The 19,153-nt window shown below is 37.4% G+C and overlaps 1 protein-coding gene across 7 annotated transcripts in view; it reads left to right on the top strand.

The window, feature by feature from the left end:
• Positions 1-19,153, top strand: part of FARS2 (phenylalanyl-tRNA synthetase 2, mitochondrial) — a 551,313-nt gene that overhangs the window by 164,290 nt on the left and 367,870 nt on the right. The gene's annotated exons all lie outside the window — the stretch shown is intronic.

The raw sequence follows: 19,153 nt of genomic DNA, 5'->3' as shown, positions 1-19,153 counted from the left end.
TAACAGTCTCTTATGCTTTGGCTCCCTCCCATTCTAACCTCTTTTTTTTTTTTTTTTTTCCTTCCCCTCCCCCATGGGTTCCTGTTAAGTTTCTCAGGATCCACATAAGAGTGAGACCATATGGTATCTGTCTTTCTCTGTATGGCTTATTTCACTTAGCATCACACTCTCCAGTTCCATCCACGTTGCTACAAAAGGCCATATTTCATTTTTTCTCATTGCCAGGTAATATTCCATTGTGTATATAAACCACAATTTCTTTATCCATTCATCAGTTGATGGACATTTAGGCTCTTTCCATAATTTGGCTATTGTTGAGAGTGCTGCTATGAACATTGGGGTACAAGTGGCCCTATGCATCAGTGCTCCTGTATCCCTTGGATAAATTCCTAGCAGTGCTATTGCTGGGTCATAGGGTAGGTCTATTTTTAATTTTCTGAGGAACCTCCACACTGCTTTCCAGAGCGGCTGCACCAATTTGCATTCCCACCAACAGTGCAAGAGGGTTCCCGTTTCTCCACATCCTCTCCAGCATCTATAGTCTCCTGATTTGTTCATTTTGGCCACTCTGACTGGCGTGAGGTGATACCTGAGTGTGGTTTTGATTTGTATTTCCCTGATAAGGAGCGACGCTGAACATCTTTTCATGTGCCTGTTGGCCATCCGGATGTCTTCTTTAGAGAAGTGTCTATTCATGTTTTCTGCCCATTTCTTCACTGGGTTATTTGTTTTTCGGGTGTGGAGTTTGGTGAGCTCTTTATAGATTTTGGATACTAGCCCTTTGTCCAATATGTCATTTGCGAATATCTTTTCCCATTCTGTTGGTTGCCTTTTAGTTTTGTTGGTTGTTTCCTTTGCTGTGCAGAAGCTTTTTATCTTCATAAGGTCCAGTAATTCACTTTTGCTTTTAATTCCCTTGCCTTTGGGGATGTGTCGAGTAAGAGATTGCTACGGCTGAGGTCAGAGAGGTCTTTTCCTGCTTTCTCCTCTAAGGTTTTGATGGTTTCCTGTCTCACATTTAGGTCCTTTATCCATTTTGAGTTTATTTTTGTGAATGGTGTGAGAAAGTGGTCTAGTTTCAACCTTCTGCATGTTGCTGTCCAGTTCTCCCAGCACCATTTGTTAAAGAGGCTGTCTTTTTTCCATTGGATGTTCTTTCCTGCTTTGTCAAAGATGAGTTGGCCATACGTTTGTGGGTCTAGTTCTGGGGTTTCTATTCTATTCCATTGGTCTATGTGTCTGTTTTGGTGCCAATACCATGCTGTCTTGATGATGACAGCTTTGTAGTAGAGGCTAAAGTCTGGGATTGTGATGCCTCCTGCTTTGGTCTTCTTCTTCAAAATTCCTTTGGCTATTCGGGGCCTTTTGTGGTTCCATATGAATTTTAGGATTGCTTGTTCTAGTTTCGAGAAGAATGCTGGTGCAATTTTGATTGGGATTGCATTGAATGTGTAGATAGCTTTGGGTAGTATTGACATTTTGACAATATTTATTTTTCCAATCCATGAGCAGGGAATGTCTTTCCATTTCTTTAAATCTTCTTCAATTTCCTTCAGAAGCTTTCTATAGTTTTCAGCATACAGATCCTTTACATCTTTGGTTAGATTTATTCCTAGGTATTTTATGTTTCTTGGTGCAATTGTGAATGGGATCAGTTTCTTTATTTGTCTTTCTGTTGCTTCATTGTTAGTGTATAAGAATGCAACTGATTTCTGTACATTGATTTTGTATCCTGCAACTTTGCTGAATTCCTGTATCAGTTCTAGCAGACTTTTGGCGGAGTCTATCGGATTTTCCATGTATAATATCATGTCATCTGTAAAAAGCGAAAGCTTGACTTCATCTTTGCCAATTTTGATGCCTTTGATTTCCTTTTGTTGTCTGATTGCTGATGCTAGAACTTCCAGCACTATGTTAAACAGCAGCGGTGAGAGTGGGCATCCTTGTCGTGTTCCTGATCTCAGGGAAAAAGCTTTCAGTTTTTCCCCGTTGAGGATGATGTTAGCTGTGGGCTTTTCATGAATGGCTTTTATGATCTTTAAGTATGTTCCTTCTATCCCGACTTTCTCAAGGGTTTTTATTAAGAAAGGGTGCTGGATTTTGTCGAAGGCCTTTTCTGCATCGATTGACAGGATCATATGGTTCTTCTCTCTTTTTTTGTTAATGTGATGTATCACGTTGATTGATTTGCGAATGTTGAACCAGCCCTGCATCCCAGGAATGAATCCCACTTGATCATGGTGAATCATTCTTTTTATATGCCGTTGAATTCGATTTGCTAGTATCTTATTGAGAATTTTTGCATCAATATTCATCAGGGATATTGGCCTGTAGTTCTCTTTTTTTACTGGGTCTCTGTCTGGTTTAGGAATCAAAGTAATACTGGCTTCATAGAATGAGTCTGGAAGTTTTCCTTCCCTTTCTATTTCTTGGAATAACTTGAGAAGGATAGGTATTATGTCTGCTTTAAACGTCTGGTAGAACTCCCCTGGGAAGCCATCTGGTCCTGGACTCTTATTTGTTGGGAGATTTTTGATAACCGATTCAATTTCTTCGCTGGTTATGGGTCTGTTCAAGCTTTCTATTTCCTCCTGATTGAGTTTTGGAAGCGTGTGGGTGTTCAGGAATTCGTCCATTTCTTCCAGGTTGTCCAGTTTGTTGGCATATAAGTTTTCATAGTATTCCCTGATAATTGTTTGTATCTCTGAGGGATTGGTTGTAATCATTCCATTTTCATTCATGATTTTATCTATTTGGGTCATCTCCCTTTTCTTTTTGAGAAGCCTGGCTAGAGGTTTGTCAATTTTGTTTATTTTTTCAAAAAACCAACTCTTGGTTTCGTTGATCTGCTCTACAGTTTTTTTAGTTTCTATATTGTTTATTTCTGCTCTGATCTTTATTATTTCTCTTCTTCTGCTGGGCTTAGGCTGCCTTTGCTGTTCTGCTTCTAGTTCCTTTAGGTGTGCTGTTAGATTTTGTATTTGGGATTTTTCTTGTTTCTTGAGATAGGCCTGGATTGCAATGTATTTTCCTCTCAGGACTGCCTTTGCTGCGTCCCAAAGCGTTTGGATTGTTGTATTTTCATTTTCGTTTGTTTCCATATATTTTTTAATTTCTTCTCTAATTGCCTGGTTGACCCACTCATTCGTTAGTAGGGTGTTCTTTAACCTCCCTGCTTTTGGAGGTTTTCCAGACTTTTTCCTGTGGTTGATTTCAAGCTTCATGGCATTGTGGTCTGAAAGTAAGCATGGTATAATTTCAATTCTTGTAAACTTATGAAGGGCTGTTTTGTGACCCAGTATATGATCTATCTTGGAGAATGTTCCATGTGCACTCGAGAAGAAAGTATATTCTGTTGCTTTGGGATGCAGAGTTCTAAATATATCTGTCAAGTCCATCTCATCCAATGTCTCATTCAGGGCCCTTGTTTCTTTATTGACCGTGTGTCTAGATGATCTATCCATTTCTGTAAGTGGTGTATTAAAGTCCCCTGCAATTACCACATTCTTATCAATAAGGTTGCTTATGTTTATGAATAATTGTTTTATATATTTGGGGGCTCCGGTATTCGGTGCATAGACATTGATAATTGTTAGCTCTTCCTGATGGATAGACCCTGTAACTATTATATAATGTCCTTCTTCATCTCTTGTTACAGCCTTTAATTTAAAGTCTAGTTTGTCTGATATAAGTATGGCTACTCCAGCTTTCTTTTGGCTTCCAGTCGCATGATAAATAGTTCTCCATCCCCTCACTCTCAATCTAAAGGTGTCCTCAGGTCTAAAATGAGTCTCTTGTAGACAGCAAATAGATAGGTCTTGTTTTTTTATCCATTCTGATACCCTATGTCTTTTGGTTGGCGCATTTAATCCATTTACATTCAGTGTTATTATAGAAAGATACGGGTTTAGAGTCATTGTGATGTCTGTATGTTTTATGCTTGTAGTGATGTCTCTGGGACTTTGTCTCACAGGGTCCCCCTTAGGATCTCTTGTAGGGCTGGTTTAGTGGTGACAAATTCCTTCAGTTTTTGTTTGTTTGGGAAGACCTTTATCTCTCCTTCTATTCTAAATGACAGACTTGCTGGATAAAGGATTCTTGGCTGCATATTTTTTCTGTCTAGCACCCTGAAAATCTCTTGCCAATTCTTTCTGGCCTGCCAAGTTTCAAAAGAGAGATCAGTCATGAGTCTTATAGGTCTCCCTTTATATGTGAGGGCACGTTTACCCCTTGCTGCTTTCAGAATTTTCTCTTTATCCTTGTATTTTGCCAGTTTCACCATGATATGTCGTGCAGAAGATCGATTCAAGTTACGTCTGAAGGGAGTTCTCTGTGCCTCTTGGATTTCAATGCCTTTTTCCTTCCCCAGTTCAGGGAAGTTCTCAGCTATGATTTCTTCAAGTACCCCTTCAGCCCCTTTCCCTCTCTCTTCCTCCTCTGGGATACCAATTATGCGTATATTATTTCTTTTTAGTGTATCACTTAATTCTCTAATTTTCCCCTCATACTCCTGGATTTTTTTATCTCTCTTTTTCTCAGCTTCCTCTTTTTCCATAACTTTATCTTCTAGTTCACCTATTCTCTCCTCTGCCTCTTCAAGCCGAGCTGTGGTGGTTTCCATTTTGTTATGCATTTCGTTTAAAGCGTTTTTCAGCTCCTGGTGACTGTTCCTTAGTCCCTTGATCTCTGTAGCAAGAGATTCTCTGCTGTCCTGTATACTGTTTTCAAGCCCAGCGATTAATTTTATGACTATTATTCTAAATTCACTTTCTGTTATATTATTTAAATCCTTTTTGATCAGCTCATTAGCTGTTGTTATTTCCTGGAGATTCTTCTGAGGGGAGTTCTTCCGCTTGGTCATTTTGGATAGTCCCTGGCGTGGTGAGGACCTGCAGGGCACTTCCCCTGTGCTGTGGTGTATACCTGGAGTTGGTGGGCGGGGCCGCAGTCAGACCTGATGTCTGCCCCCAGCCCACCGCTGGGGCCACAGTCAGACTGGTGTGTGCCTTCTCTTCCCCTCTCCTAGGGGCGGGATTCACTGTGGGGTGGTGTGGCTCGTCTGGGCTACTTGCACCCTGCCAGGCTTGTGATGCTGGGGATCTGGCGTATTAGCTGGGGTGGGTAGGCAAGGTGCTCGGGGGCAGGAGGGGCAGGCTTAGATCGCTTCTCCTTAGGTGATCCACTTCAGGAGGGGCCCTGTGGCAGCGGGAGGGAGTCAGATCCGCTGCCGGAGGTTTGGCTCCGCAGAAGCGCAGAGTTGGGTGTTTGCGCGGAGCGAGCAAGTTCCCTGGCAGGAACCGGTTCCCTTTGGGATTTCGGCTGGGGGATGGGCGGGGGAAATGGCGCTGGTGAGCGCCTTTGTTCTCCACCAAACTGAGCTCTGTTGTCAGGGGGCTCAGCAGCTCTCCCTCCCTTTGTCCTCCAGCCTTCCCGCTTTCGGAGCAGAGCTGTTAACTTATGACCTCCCAGACGCTAAGTCGCGCTTGCTGTGGGAACACAGTCCGCCGGCCCCTCCGCTTTTGCAAGCCCGACTCGGGGGCTCTGCTTGGCCGGCGAGCCGCCCCTCCGCCCCGGCTCCCTCCCGCCAGTCTGTGGAGCGCGCACCGCCTCGCCGCCCTTCCTACCCTCTTCCGTGGGCCTCTCGTCTGCGTTTGGCTCCGGCGACTCTGTTCTGCTAATCCTCTGGCGGTTTTCTGGGTTATTTAGGCAGGTGTAGATGGAATCTAAGTGATCAGCAGGACGTGCGGTGAGCCCAGCGTCCTCCTAAGCCACCATCTTGCCACAACTCCGGTTTATTTTTATTTTTGAAGGAGAGAGACAGAGTGTGAGTGGGGGCGGGGCAGAGAGAGAGAGGGAGACAGATCTGAAGCAGGCTCCAGGCTCTGAGCTGTCAGCACAGAACCTGAAGAGGAGCTCGAACTCATGAACAGTGAGGTTATGACTTAAGCTGAAGTCTGACACTTACCTGACTGAGCCACTGAGGCATCCCTGTTTGTTTTGTTTCTTAAGTTCCAGACATGAGTGTATCTTAAAAGCAACAACAGCAACAAAAAAAACCTTGTTATGTGCAAGAGAACTCCCACACACCCTCCCACCCCTTAAGACTATTAGCAAAATTTGCAAGAGTGGCATGATATATCTATAGTGCCAAAAGAAAAAGCTGCTCAACCAAGAATACTGTACTTAGCAAAGCTGTCCTTCAGAATTAAAGAAAAGGTAGAGTTTAACAGGCAAGAAACATCTGAAGGAGTTCATCTAGAGTGGTCTTAATTGTTAAAGGGATTTCCTTAAGCCGAAATAAAAGGGTGCTAATTAGTAACAGGAAAACATAAAGTATAAATCTCAAGGATACAGTTAGTTATGTAGTTAAAGTCAGAATAACCTAATGTTTTAGTGCTGCTGGGTTAATCACTTATAACTCTATTATGCAGGTTAAAAGACAAAAGTATTAGAAAATAACTATAACTATAATAATTTGTTAATGGATGCATGAGATAAAAAGATGTAAATTGTGACATTAGAAATGTAAATGGAGGGGGCGCCTGGGTGGCTCTGTCGGTTAAGCATCTGACTTCCGGCCCAGGTCATGATCTCGCGGTATGTGAGTTCGAGCCCCGCATCGGGCTCTGTGCTGACAGCTCAGAGCCTGGTGTCTTCCTCTCTCTCTGCCCCTCTCCTGTTCATGCTCTGTCTCTCTCTGTCTCAAAAATAAATAAACGTTAAAAAAAATTAAAAAAAAAAAAGAAATGTAAATGGGGGGTATAAAATGTAGAACTTTAGAGTGTGTTCAAACTTAAGATGTTATCAACTTAAAATAAATTGTTACAACCCTACTGTATTTTATATAAGCCTCATGGTAACCACACAACAAAAACCTGTAGTAGATACACAAAGGAGAAAGAGAAAGGAACCTAAGTATTCCACTTCAGAAAATCATCAAATCATAAAGGAAGAGAGCAAGAAAAAAAAGGAATGAAGAAATTACAAAACCATTAGAAAATAGCTAACAAAATGTTAATTAGTACATACCTATCAATAATTATTTTAAATGTAAATGGAAGTCTTCCAATCAAAAGACATAGTGGCTAAATGGATTTAAAAAACAACACTCAACTATATGTTACTTATAAGAGACTGATAAATAAACTCATTGCAGAGTTAAGGACACAAATAGACCAAAAGTGAAGGAATGGAAAAAGATATTGCATGCACATAGAAATCCAGTAAAAGTTGGGATATCATACTTATATAAGACAAAATAGACTTTAAGACTAATAAGAGACAAAGAAGATCATTATGTAATGGTAAAGGGGGTCGATCCAACAAGAGGATATTTAAAATTTATAAATGTTTATACACCCTACATAAAAGCACCTAAATATATGAGGCAAAGATTAACCCACCTAAAGGGAGAAATAGACAACTATACAGTAATAGTAGGGGACTTCAGTATCCTACTCTCATTAATAGATAGATCATGCAGACAGAAAAAAAATAAGGAAACATAGGACTTAAAACTCTATGTTAGACCAGATGTACTTACCAGACATTTATAGAACATTCCATCCAAATAGAAGCACAATACCCATTCTTCTTGAACACTGATGAACTTTCCCCAAGATAGGCCATGTCTATGTTAGGCCCCAGAAGAAATCTTAATAAAGTAATATCAAACATCTTTTCTGGTCACAATGGTATAAAACTAGAAATAAATAAAAGATGAAAGCTAGAAAATTCATAAATATTGGAGATTAAACAACATGCTACTTAACAGCCAGTAAGTCAAAGAAGAAATCAAAAGAGAAATAAAAAAATGTCACGAGACAAATTAAAATGGAAATACAATGTAGTAAAACTTATGGGATGCAGCAAAAGCAGTTCTAACAGGGAAGTTCATAGTGATAAACATCTAAAATTAAGGATGAAAAAATATTTCCTATCAACAGCCTAAGTTTACAACTCAAGGAACCAGAAAAAAAAAAATAAATGAAGCCCAAAATTAGTAGAAGAAAGGAAGTAACAAAGATAGAGTGGAAATAACCAAGACAGAGGCTGAAAAGACAAATAGAAAAAAAAAAAACAATGAAATTAAGAGTTGTATTTTTGGAAAGGTTAACAAAATAGATAAAACCTTAGCTTGAGTTAGCACGAAAAAAAAGCAAGAAGCCTCAATATAAATAAAATCAGAAATAAAAGATGAGACATTACAACTGATACTACAGAAATATAAATGATAAGACTACTATAAACAATTGCATGTGAACAAATTGGACAGCTTGGAAGTGGATAAATTCCTGGAAACATAATCTACCAACATTGAAGATCTGAACAGACCAATAATGAATAAGGAGATAGAAACAGTAATCAAGAACTTCCTTATAAACAAAAGCACAGGACCAGATTGCTTCACTACTGAATTCCTCCAAACGTTTAAAGAAGAATTGATACTAATCCTTCTCAAACTTTTCCAAAAAACAGAAGAAGAGGGAACACTTTTAAACTTATTTTACCCTGTTGCCCTGTTTGCAGACAAAGACAATATAATGAAGGAAATTACAGGCATTCTTTGGAGATATTTCAAGTTCAGTTCCAGGCCACCACAATAAAGTGAATATCTTGGTAAAATGAGTCTAATGAATTTTTTGGATTCCCAGTGCACATAAAATTTATGTTTACACTATACTGTAGTCTATTAAGTATGCAATAACATTATGTCTAAAAAACAATGTACATACCCTAATTAAAAATTCTTTATTGCTAAAAAATGCTAACCATTTTCTGAGCTTTCAATGAGTTGTAATCTTTTTGCTGATGGAGGGTCTTGTCTTAACGTTGATGGCTGGTGATTGATCAGGCTGATGGTTGCTGAAGGTTGGAGTGGCTGTGGGATTTTCTTAAGACAATGATGAAGTTTGCAGCATCAATTGACTCTTCCTTTCACAGTTGATTTCTCTGTGACATGCTATGCTGTTTGATAGCATTTTATCCACAGTAGAACAACTTTCAGAATTGGAGTACATCTTCTCAAACCTGATGCTTTACCAACTAAATTTATGTAATATAAATCCTGTTATCACTTCAGTAGTCATCACAGAATCGTCACCAGAGTAGATGCCATCTCCAGAAACTGCTTCCTTTGCTCATCCATAAGAAGCAACTCCACATCTGTTAAAGTTTTATCATAAGATGGCAGCAGTTCAGTCACATCCTCAGGTTCCACTTCTTTTTTTATTAATATTTGAGAGAGAGAGAGAGTGTGCGTGCATGCACGTGCAAGTGGGGGAGGGGCAGAGAGAGAGGAGAGGGGGACAGAGGATCCAAAGTGGGCTCTGTGCTGACAGCAGTGAGCCTGATGTTGGGCTTGAACCTACAATTGGAAGATCATGACCTGAGCCAAAGTTGGATTTTCAACTGACTGAGCCACCCAGGTGCCCCACTAATTCTAATTCTAGTTCTCTTGCTATTTTCACCACACGTTACTTCCTCCAATGAAGTTTTGAATCTTTGATTTGTAAACAATGCAATTTCTGTGATGTGCAAGAAAGTGAACACAATAACATGAGGTATGACTATAGTAGAGACCAATACCCCGATGATCATAGACGCAAAAATTCCCAACTAGTATTAACACAGGTATTAGCAAACTGAATTCAACAGTACATTCAAAAGTTCATACCATGTCCAAGTGAAATTTATTGCAGGAATTCAGGGATGCTTCAGTGTCTGCAAATCAATGTGAGATACCATATCACTGTAATGAAGGATAAAAATCATATCCCAATGGATGCAGAAAAAGCATTTGACAGAGATCAATATCCATTTATGGTAAAAACTCAACAAAATGTGTACAGAGGGAATCCACCTCAACATAATAAAGGCCATATATGACAAGCCCACACCTAACATCATACTCAGTGAGAAAAACTGAAAGGTTTTTTTTTTTTCCCCCAAGATCAGGAACTAGACAAGTATGCCACTTCTTGTCACTTTTATTCAACATAGTACTGGAAGTCCTATCCAAAGCAATAAGGCCCAAAAAAAGAATCCACATTGGGAAGCAAGCAGTAAAACTATCTTTATTTGCAGATGACATAATATTATATGTAGTAAACCATAAAGAACCAACCAAAAAACTGCTAGAACTAATTCAGTGAAGTTGCCAGTTGAAAGATCAATATACAAAAGTCTGTTTTGTTTCTAAACACTAATAACGCACTATCAGAAAGAGAAATATTAATTTGGGTTTTGTAACCAAAATATATAAAGAACTAATAAGAGTCAATAAACAATTTCAATTAAAAATGGGAAGAGGAACTGAATAGAAAATTTCCCAAAGAAGATATACAAATGGCCAACAGACACATTAATCAACATGACTAATCATGATATGTTAATCAACATCACTTCTCATCAGGGAATTACAAACCAAAGCCACAATGAGATATCCCCTCATACCTGTTAGAATGGTTTTTATCAAAAAGACAAGAAGTAACAAGTGTTGGCGAGGATGTAGAAAAAAGTGATTCCTTGTGCACTCTTGGTGGGAATACAAATTTGTGCAGTCAGTATGGAAAACAGCGTGGAGGTTCCTCAAAAAAATTAGAAATAGAACTTCCACGTGATCCAGCAATCCCACTTCTGGGTATTGTACCAAAGGAAAGGAAATCACTATCTTGAAATATATCTGCACCCCCATGTTCATTGCAGCATTATTTATAATAGCCAAGATATGGAATCAACCTAAGTGTCTATTGATGATGAATGCATAAAGAAAATGTGGTACACACACATACACACACACACACACACACAAATATTTTTCAGCCACAAAAATGAAGGAAATTGTGCTATTTCTTACAACATGTATGGACCTTGAGGGTTTTCGATCCTTAGTGGAATGTCAGAAAAAGGCAAATATGTATGATCTCACTTATATGTGAAATCTAAAATCCCCTGAACTCATAGAGAAAAAGTTTTTGGTTGCCAGAGGCAGCGGGTTAGGAGGTAGGCAAAATGGGTGAAGGTGGTCAAAAGTTACAACTTCCAGTTATGAGATAAGTAAGTCCTGGTGATGTAATATACAGCCTGATGGCAGTAGACTATAATACTGTATTGTATATTTGAAACTTACTAAGAGAGTAGATCTTAAAATTTCTCATCATTAAAACAAGAATTTGTAACTGTGTGCGATGATAAATGTTAACAAAAGTTATTTTGGTTATCATTTCACAGTGTATACATACCTGAAGTCATAATGTTGTCTACGAATCATATAATGTTCTGCATCATTTTTATCTCATTAAGTAAATAAAAATAAAAAGGCTAATCTTCATCTTTTGGAGTGGACACAGAGCAGGGCTGTCACCCTGTGGGCCCTTTTTTCATGTATTTTGTTAGTTACGCCAGAGTTCCTCTGCCAGACCCAGCTCCAGTTTCCTTCTCCAGTTGAATAACTTGGCATTGTTAGCACAGTGTATTTTTTTAATGTATGATTGTGAGTAAATGTTTCTTTTTTATTATCCAGCTAGATCCTGTAATAGGATTTTTACTTTTAATGGATTATAAAAGGTGTCTTTTGGAACCTGGGGCTTTTACAGTTCTGGTCAGTTATTTATTTGGGGGGAGGTAATAACACCTTATACCTGGATATGCATTTTGACTAAGAGCACCTCATTCTTTTTTTCTCTGTACCATTACTAATGAAATATTTTCTTCCATTTCATCTTACTAGTTCAGCTCTCCTCCTTTTTTCTGATTAATGTATCCTTGGAGTAGTTCTTATTCCTAGGGAAAAATGCTTTATTTTTATCCATAGGAATACTTGACACTCCTTGCTGATTTTTTGTGTAATTATTTTGGGGACAGTAACTGTATTTACATAATATTATATATATGTACTATTATATACATATTATGTAATATTATATGCATTATATATATTATAAGTTATTTGTGCTCTTATAATACTATATGTGTAATATTACATACATTATATATAAGTTATTTGTGCCCTTATTTGTGTATTAAATTAAAAGGCACATGGTATCATTATGTATAATTTTTAATTTTGATCACTTGGTAAATATGGCATCTATTAGATTTCTGCAGAATAAAGTAATTATCCTTCCCTTTGCAATTAATAAGTTTGTTGTGGGAGAATACTTTGAAGCTATATATAAATATCCTCTTTTTCAATATATTTATCCCCACTAACTTTAGAATTCATTGAGAATTATTGCCTGAAATGATTACTACTTTGGTGTTTGCCAAATGTTCATTTTTTTTTAATCCATCATTTCTTCTAAAGTTATTGTTTAGAATTTTATTATTAGAAAGGCCAGCCTTTACCTTCTTTCATATGTATTTATTCACCTATTTATATCAGTATGATTTTGTGGATATTTATTTATTTTGTGGGTTATAGTTCCTTACTAGAATGATTTATTTGGCTTTTCAGTTGACCCCAATTTGACCACTGGGAGCCCCTTCAAACAGTCTCCTATTTCTTTTCACACGTTTTCATCCTTCCTTGGCTCCACATTGTATCTCAGGTTCATGGTGTGTTCTCCCTGCCTCAGCCCTGGAATCATTCATTTCTTTAGGTGCCCTGCTTTTTCATTAAAAAATGGTGTTTAGAAACCCAGGCTTGAGTGCCATTATTGCTAGTGGAAGGTCATTGTTTCTAGGTCCCCTCAATGGACAATACATACATGTAAGTGTATGTACATGTACTTTTTGTTTTGTTTTTTCCCTGAGAGAGACCTTGAGCAGGGGAGGGGTAGAGGGAAAGGGAGAGAGAGGGAGAATCCCCAGCAGGCTCCATGCCTAGTGAGGTGCTTGATGAGGGGCACGGGGCTTGATTTCATGGCTGTGGGATTATGACCTGAACTGAAATCAAGAGTTGGACACTTAACTGAGCCACCCAGGTGCCCCTACATGCGCTTTTATTTAATTTTCTTTTTTTATCTGTATATGTGTAAAAAAATATGAATTTCATATTGATACCTCCAATTCCAGTCATTATCACATGAGTCTTTCTAGTCTTCCTCCTCATTTTTTTTTTTTGACAGTTAATTAATTGCCTGGTTCTCCTTACCCACAATGTATTTGCTTACTTGATCAGTTCTAGAATGAACATCAGATAGTTTCAGAAACGTTGGCACATACAATATTTGCTGTAATAATTTTGTGTCTAACAAAATAGTTAAAATACAATTTTTCACATTTACTTTGGTTGGTTCTTTTCTACCCTCTTCAGTGTGGCAGTGTCCTTTAGTAAGAATAGAATTAGTGCTGTTATTATTTCAGTTTGAGTTCTCACCACATCTGGGTGGGTTTTAATTATTATTTAAAATTTTTTGAGTAGACAAAATATTACCGTGATTCTAAATGTCAGAACTATACAAAAAAGTTTACTTAAGAAAGTCTTACTTCTGTCTCATCCCCCGACTCCTACTACCTCCTTCTCTTGACTCCATTTCCACTCACTGTTTCTTCCTAGTCTGCAGTGTGTTACCACCTCCTTTCCTTTATGAAATTCATCTCTTTAGTTTTCAATTCATCTTTTCGATGCTGTTTGCTCAGTTTTATTTTATACAAATGAACAGATTTGTGTATTTTTTTATTTTCCTTTTTTTTTTTTTACATGAAAAGCCACAAAATCGATTTTTTAAAAAAATTTTTTTTTCAACGTTTTATTTTTATTTTTGGGACAGAGAGAGACAGAGCATGAACGGGGGAGGGGCAGAGAGAGAGGGAGACACAGAATGGGAAACAGGCTCCAGGCTCTGAGCCATCAGCCCAGAGCCCCACGCGGGGCTGGAACTCCCGGACCGCGAGATCGTGACCTGGCTGAAGTCGGACGCTTAACTGACTGCGCCACCCAGGCGCCCCACAAAATCGATTTTTTTAAACTAGCATATGATAAATGCTTTTTTGGTCCTTTGCTTTTTCACTTAACAGTGTATCTTGGTAATCATTGTGTATTAGTTCAGAGATTTTCATTCTTTGTTGTATCTGCAAAGTACTCCATTGTATGGATAGACCATAGTTTATTTAACTTTTTTCTTATGTATCGACATTTCTTTGTTTCCAGTGCTCTGTAGTTACAAATAATGTTACAACAAAAACAATGAACATAAGTATTGGTTCCGGAGGTTTATCTTCAGGGTAAATAGAAGTAGAATGATTGGGTCAGGAGGTGAACACGAATGCAATTTTTGTTAGATATTTCCAAATTTGCCTTCAAATGGGTTCTTCCAGTTTCTGTTTCTATCAACAGTCTGTGTGAATACAAGTTTTCCCAAGCCTCACGAGAAGAATATGTTTTGCTTTTTCATTTCCACCGGTGTTATAGATTAGAAATAATATGTCAGTGTTTTAATTGGCATTTGTCTTTTGAATAGGTTTCATATGTTAAGGGTCATTTTCGTTCCTTTTTTTTTTCTTTTCTTTTCTTTTTTTTTTAGTGAATTGTATATTCCTGTATTTTTCCCATTTTTCTAGTGATGTTTTAGCCCTTTGCCAACGTCTAAAAAGTTTCTTATGTATTTGGATATTGTCCCTTTGTCCCATTGTTGCCTGAAAGATTTTTTTCCTTTTCTTTTTTTCAGTTTCCATGTAGAAGGGCCTGTGTGTTCTCTTCGTTTTTTGGTAATGACTTTTAGCTTATAGTATTGTAGTCAGAATGGAGCTTATTATTTCTTATAATGGGACATACTTCTTATTTCTTCTTTATGGAGAGTACTTATGTGTTGCCGAGTCTTTAAGAAGAAAATGTATTTTATATTGTCAGGGGAGATATATGTATATGGCTATCAACTTTCCTTTATTAGTTATTTGTTTAGCTCTTCTATCTTCTTAAGTTGATTTTATTTACTTGATTTTATCATAAGAATGGTATATTAAATTCTTATATTATTAGTGTTTCTAAGTGTCCTTTTCATCTCCTATGGATTTTAGTTTTTTTTCCCTTTCTTCCTCTCCTCCCCGCTCCCCCCCCCCTCCCCGCCAGCTGCTTAGAGTTTATTTTCCATGTGGTGCAGCGCACATGATTATAGTGTGTCAGGAAGGCTTGTGTGTGTCTTGGATAGTAAAGAGTGGGGTTCTCTCAACTTCCTTTTAAATGTTTTGCTGTTTTGATATGAAAGAACCCAATTGCTTCTGCTTGCTGCATCCTGCCTGGTCTACAGGGAGGGTAATGGTGGGACCCTGATGAGCCTAGCACCTCCTGAAGACTGGTGGTGACCACTCAGGATCGGGGTCTGGTGTGCCTTTGCCAGGCTGACCACTAGGCTGCTTGCTCATAATAGCTTCCAGAGCCATGTCAAAGATGATCATGCTGCTGGAGGCCCGGGGAGATTCCAAAGATTCTAGGGACTCCCAACACAGTAGCCATGAACTGGAAAATGGACTTCTTCTATGGATTTTTTCTGAATAAGTGTGATTTCTGTCTTATTTGATTTGTAAACATTGGTTAGTACTGTGTATTCATAATGACTTGCAAACTTGATAATTAATATGTCTTTTCCATGTTTAGTGGGTTTTTTTTTTTTTGGTTGAATTTTACCTTTTCTAATTTCGTAATTACTGTGCTTAATTTTTTGTTTCTGCCTGTTATACTCTACTTTGTTCCTTTATTTTTAACATTATTTAAGGTGTGTTTCTTGTAAACAGCATGTAGTTAGTTGGGTCCTACTTTGTGATCATATTTAATGTTTTTGTTCTTTTTTTCTTTTAAGAGGTGAATCAAATCCATTCACGTGTATTGATAATGCCTGATATGTTTGGTCTCAACTCCACAATTGTATTTTGTAGTTATGGTTATTTTATATTCAGCTTATTTCTTTGTCCACCAGATATATTTTGTTTTATTGTGTTTTTCCTTTTGAATTAATTTTTTGCCTTTTAGAAAGATTCATATTTTTGTTTTAATAGTAACTTATTTTTACATCTTTTTAAATGTTCTTATTTCACTGTTTTCTTATTTAACTTACTAGTTTGTTTTAATGTGTTCTTTAACTATTACTTATCATGTATACAGTAACCAATGTGTATATGTTCCACTTGCCACTTCTACTCCCTCTCCTTCCATTTCTTGTTCTGTTATTTCTACTTTTGTTTAGTGTCAAATCAACAATTTTATATATTAATGTGTTATTCATCATTAATGCGGTAGTTTTTCTTTTTTAGTTGAATATTGCTCAATTATGCTGTGCTTGAATAAAGTTTATTCTTTGCTGAATTCTTCAAAATACTCATTAATGTGAAATCCCCTGTGTTCTTGTATGTTTACAACTTTTTCTGTAGACCTGATGCTCACAGGCCAGTGTTGCTGGATATAAAATTCTTGGTCCATACTTAAAATTTTTTTTTTTTTATTATTGAGTTGTCTGAAAATGTGGCTGCATTGTTGCCCTGTTTTGTATGTTGTTTTCAAGAGTCTGATTTGAGTCTAATTGCTTTGCCCTTCTAACTTATTTGGTCATTTTGCCTGGAGACCTAAGAGATTTTTCCTCTTTATCTTTGAAGTCTGGTAGAGTTTCTCCCAGGATATGTCTTGTGTTTTGTCCTCCTAGGTGCATTTTCTCAGATGCTTATTTTATCTGGTGCCCATTAGTCCTGTTCCAGTGTTTTGTTTCTCCTCTTTTAGGGACTTCCAATTATATATATGTTATTCCTTCTTTGCATGGCTTCTATTTCCACCACTTTCTCTCAAACTTTTCTTTCTTCACCTCATTGTTCTTATCTTGGTTGTCTTCCTGCTTTTATTTAATGCCCCTTATTAAATCCTCATTGAGGCTGTTACCTCCTGCATACTTTGCAATTTAGACTTCCATTCTGAGATAGTTTTCTTCTATTTCCTTCCTGAGTTCAGTCAACTCTCTTTTCATTTCTTCCTGCTTTTCATACAGTTTTGTTCTTAATTTTTGAGTTTCTGACTCAAGCAATTATTTGTACTCCAAATGCTTGGTTTAGTGTATTAAATTTGCTTTTCAAGTAGTATGTTACCTTCTTTTTCTTCTGCTTCTGCTTCTTGACTTTTTTTTTGGGAGGGGGGAAAGGATTAGATTTTCATCTATTGATCTGTTTTGAATGGTTTTCTCATTTTCTGGTGTAGGGGGTAGTAATAATTCTCTGTAGCTTTATTTTATTTTCTTCTGTTACTTTTTGTGGGTTTTGGTTGTTTAGAGGAAATTATAGTTGTCTGGTGCCCTCTTCTGTTAGTGTGGTGAAGTGTAGTCTTTAGTGTAATTTTTTGTTTTGGGTTTTTTGTTTGTTTTTTGGTAAGGTGGGTTGGGAATAGTTTTATAAATCCTCTTAAGTTTTTAGATTTGCTTTATTTTATGGAGTCCTAAGTTTTCTCTTTTGCCTCTTTTACTCTTCCCCCCTCAGTTGTCAAAGGATGTCTTTCATTGTTTTCACCTTTTTCTCTTCCATTGTAACCATGCCTTTGGAAGAGTGTCACTTTGACCTGGGCTTGCTTTTCAGTCCTTTTCTTGTGGTCCCTAGTCACATCCCCTAGAATAGTCATAGCAGTTTCACACTTAAGGTCACTTCCTCTTTCTGGTGGCTATTTTAGGTCAAACTTAGTACCTCACTACTTCCCCTGTTCTCTCTTTCCCTCAATTTTTCTCCCCCTTACCTTTTTAACTTACAATCATTTTGAAAGTTGGGCATTGTCTGTTTTGTGATGAAAGCATGGTGTTTAATAGTTTTATTTGTTCTTTTTGTTGTTCTAAGTTACTGTTAAAGTGTTGAAAGACATAGACTTTGGCAGCTGCACTGTCTTCAGCTCTCATAGGACTAATTTGAGTTATAGGATAGTAGAATCTTTTTCTGAGATTTTCATTTGATTTTGCTGGCACTTAGAGGAGTTACTAGTCTGTAATTGCCTTAGTCCATTTTCACAGCCTGAGGTTCTCTGTCTTGCCCAGGTAAATGTGAGGCTTGACTATAAGTTTGACAAGAACTGGTTTACTATTGTATTCATCCTTATCATGAGGGAAGTGCTTTAGGGCTGTTTATTTGATAACCCAACTTGGTCAGATACTGTGGGCTTTTCACTTTAACCTTACTTGTCATGGTAAGCTGTCATGACCAATGTTCACCTTTTCAGTTGATACTTGGAGATGCAGATATTCTCAGTGTTTCTCTCTGGCTTATGCTGGGTTTTGTTTTCTGGTTTTGTGCTTTCTTGTAGAATTTTAAGTAATTCCTCTCTATTGTGTTACTTCTAAACTTTTAAGAATTTTTGTATGTTTTAGTAGAAATATGAGGAGGTTTGGTTCTAATTATTCACCCCAATGTTACTAGAAACAGCAGTTGACTCAGTTTTTTAAATTAAAACATTAAGAAAATTATTTCATGGGACATTAGGTGGAAAGAATAATAGATTCATTTGCTCAGTTCTCCATCTTTAGTCCTCTCCTAACAGGTGAAGATCTATTTTGTTAAAGATGGGGACACTTTATTTTGTGGTAAAGCAGCTTATGACTAATAATAGCTGTGATTAATAATGATGATTGTCTCGTATGGTTTGCCTCCCTTCTTCTCTGTAACTATTTTTTTCCTTGGGTCCTGAGAACAAACTGAGGGTTGATAGGGAGTGGGGGAGAGGGGAAAGTGGGTGATGGGCATTGAGGAGGGCTTTTGTTGGGATGAGCACTGGGTGTTGTATGGAAACCAATTTGTCAATAAATTATAATAAAAAATAATGATGATTGTGATGATAATCACATTTTTTTTAGGCATCGCAATGTGCCAGGTACTCTATGCTTTTCATGTATTATTTTAATTATCACAAAGTATCTTAATTTAGTATTATTATTTCTACCTCACAAATCATTACCCAAGATTTCTTTACCATAACACTTGCCTGTGTTTACCTGGATAGTAAATGGCAAAATTATGTCCTGGGTTTTGGTGATAACAAGGTTAAGCAAAGCCCGGCATACTTCCTGACTTCATGAGCATTACAGAATTTAATTTTTGGATTATACTTTCTTACCTAGTCTCAGGTCACACTGTAAGGACACTGTAGGATGTAGGGATATAATTTTAGAGTCTGAAAACCTGATTCAGTGGTATTTGTATTAGCACTGAGGATAATGTCTGTTTTGAGGAAATGACTATAAATTAAGCCAAACTGAAA

The sequence above is a fragment of the Prionailurus bengalensis genome, chromosome B2 (genome assembly GCF_016509475.1).
Source record: "Prionailurus bengalensis isolate Pbe53 chromosome B2, Fcat_Pben_1.1_paternal_pri, whole genome shotgun sequence".
Classification (NCBI taxonomy): domain Eukaryota; kingdom Metazoa; phylum Chordata; class Mammalia; order Carnivora; family Felidae; genus Prionailurus; species Prionailurus bengalensis.
Note: the sequence above shows the minus strand (reverse complement) of the source record. Positions and strands in the feature narration are given on the sequence as shown.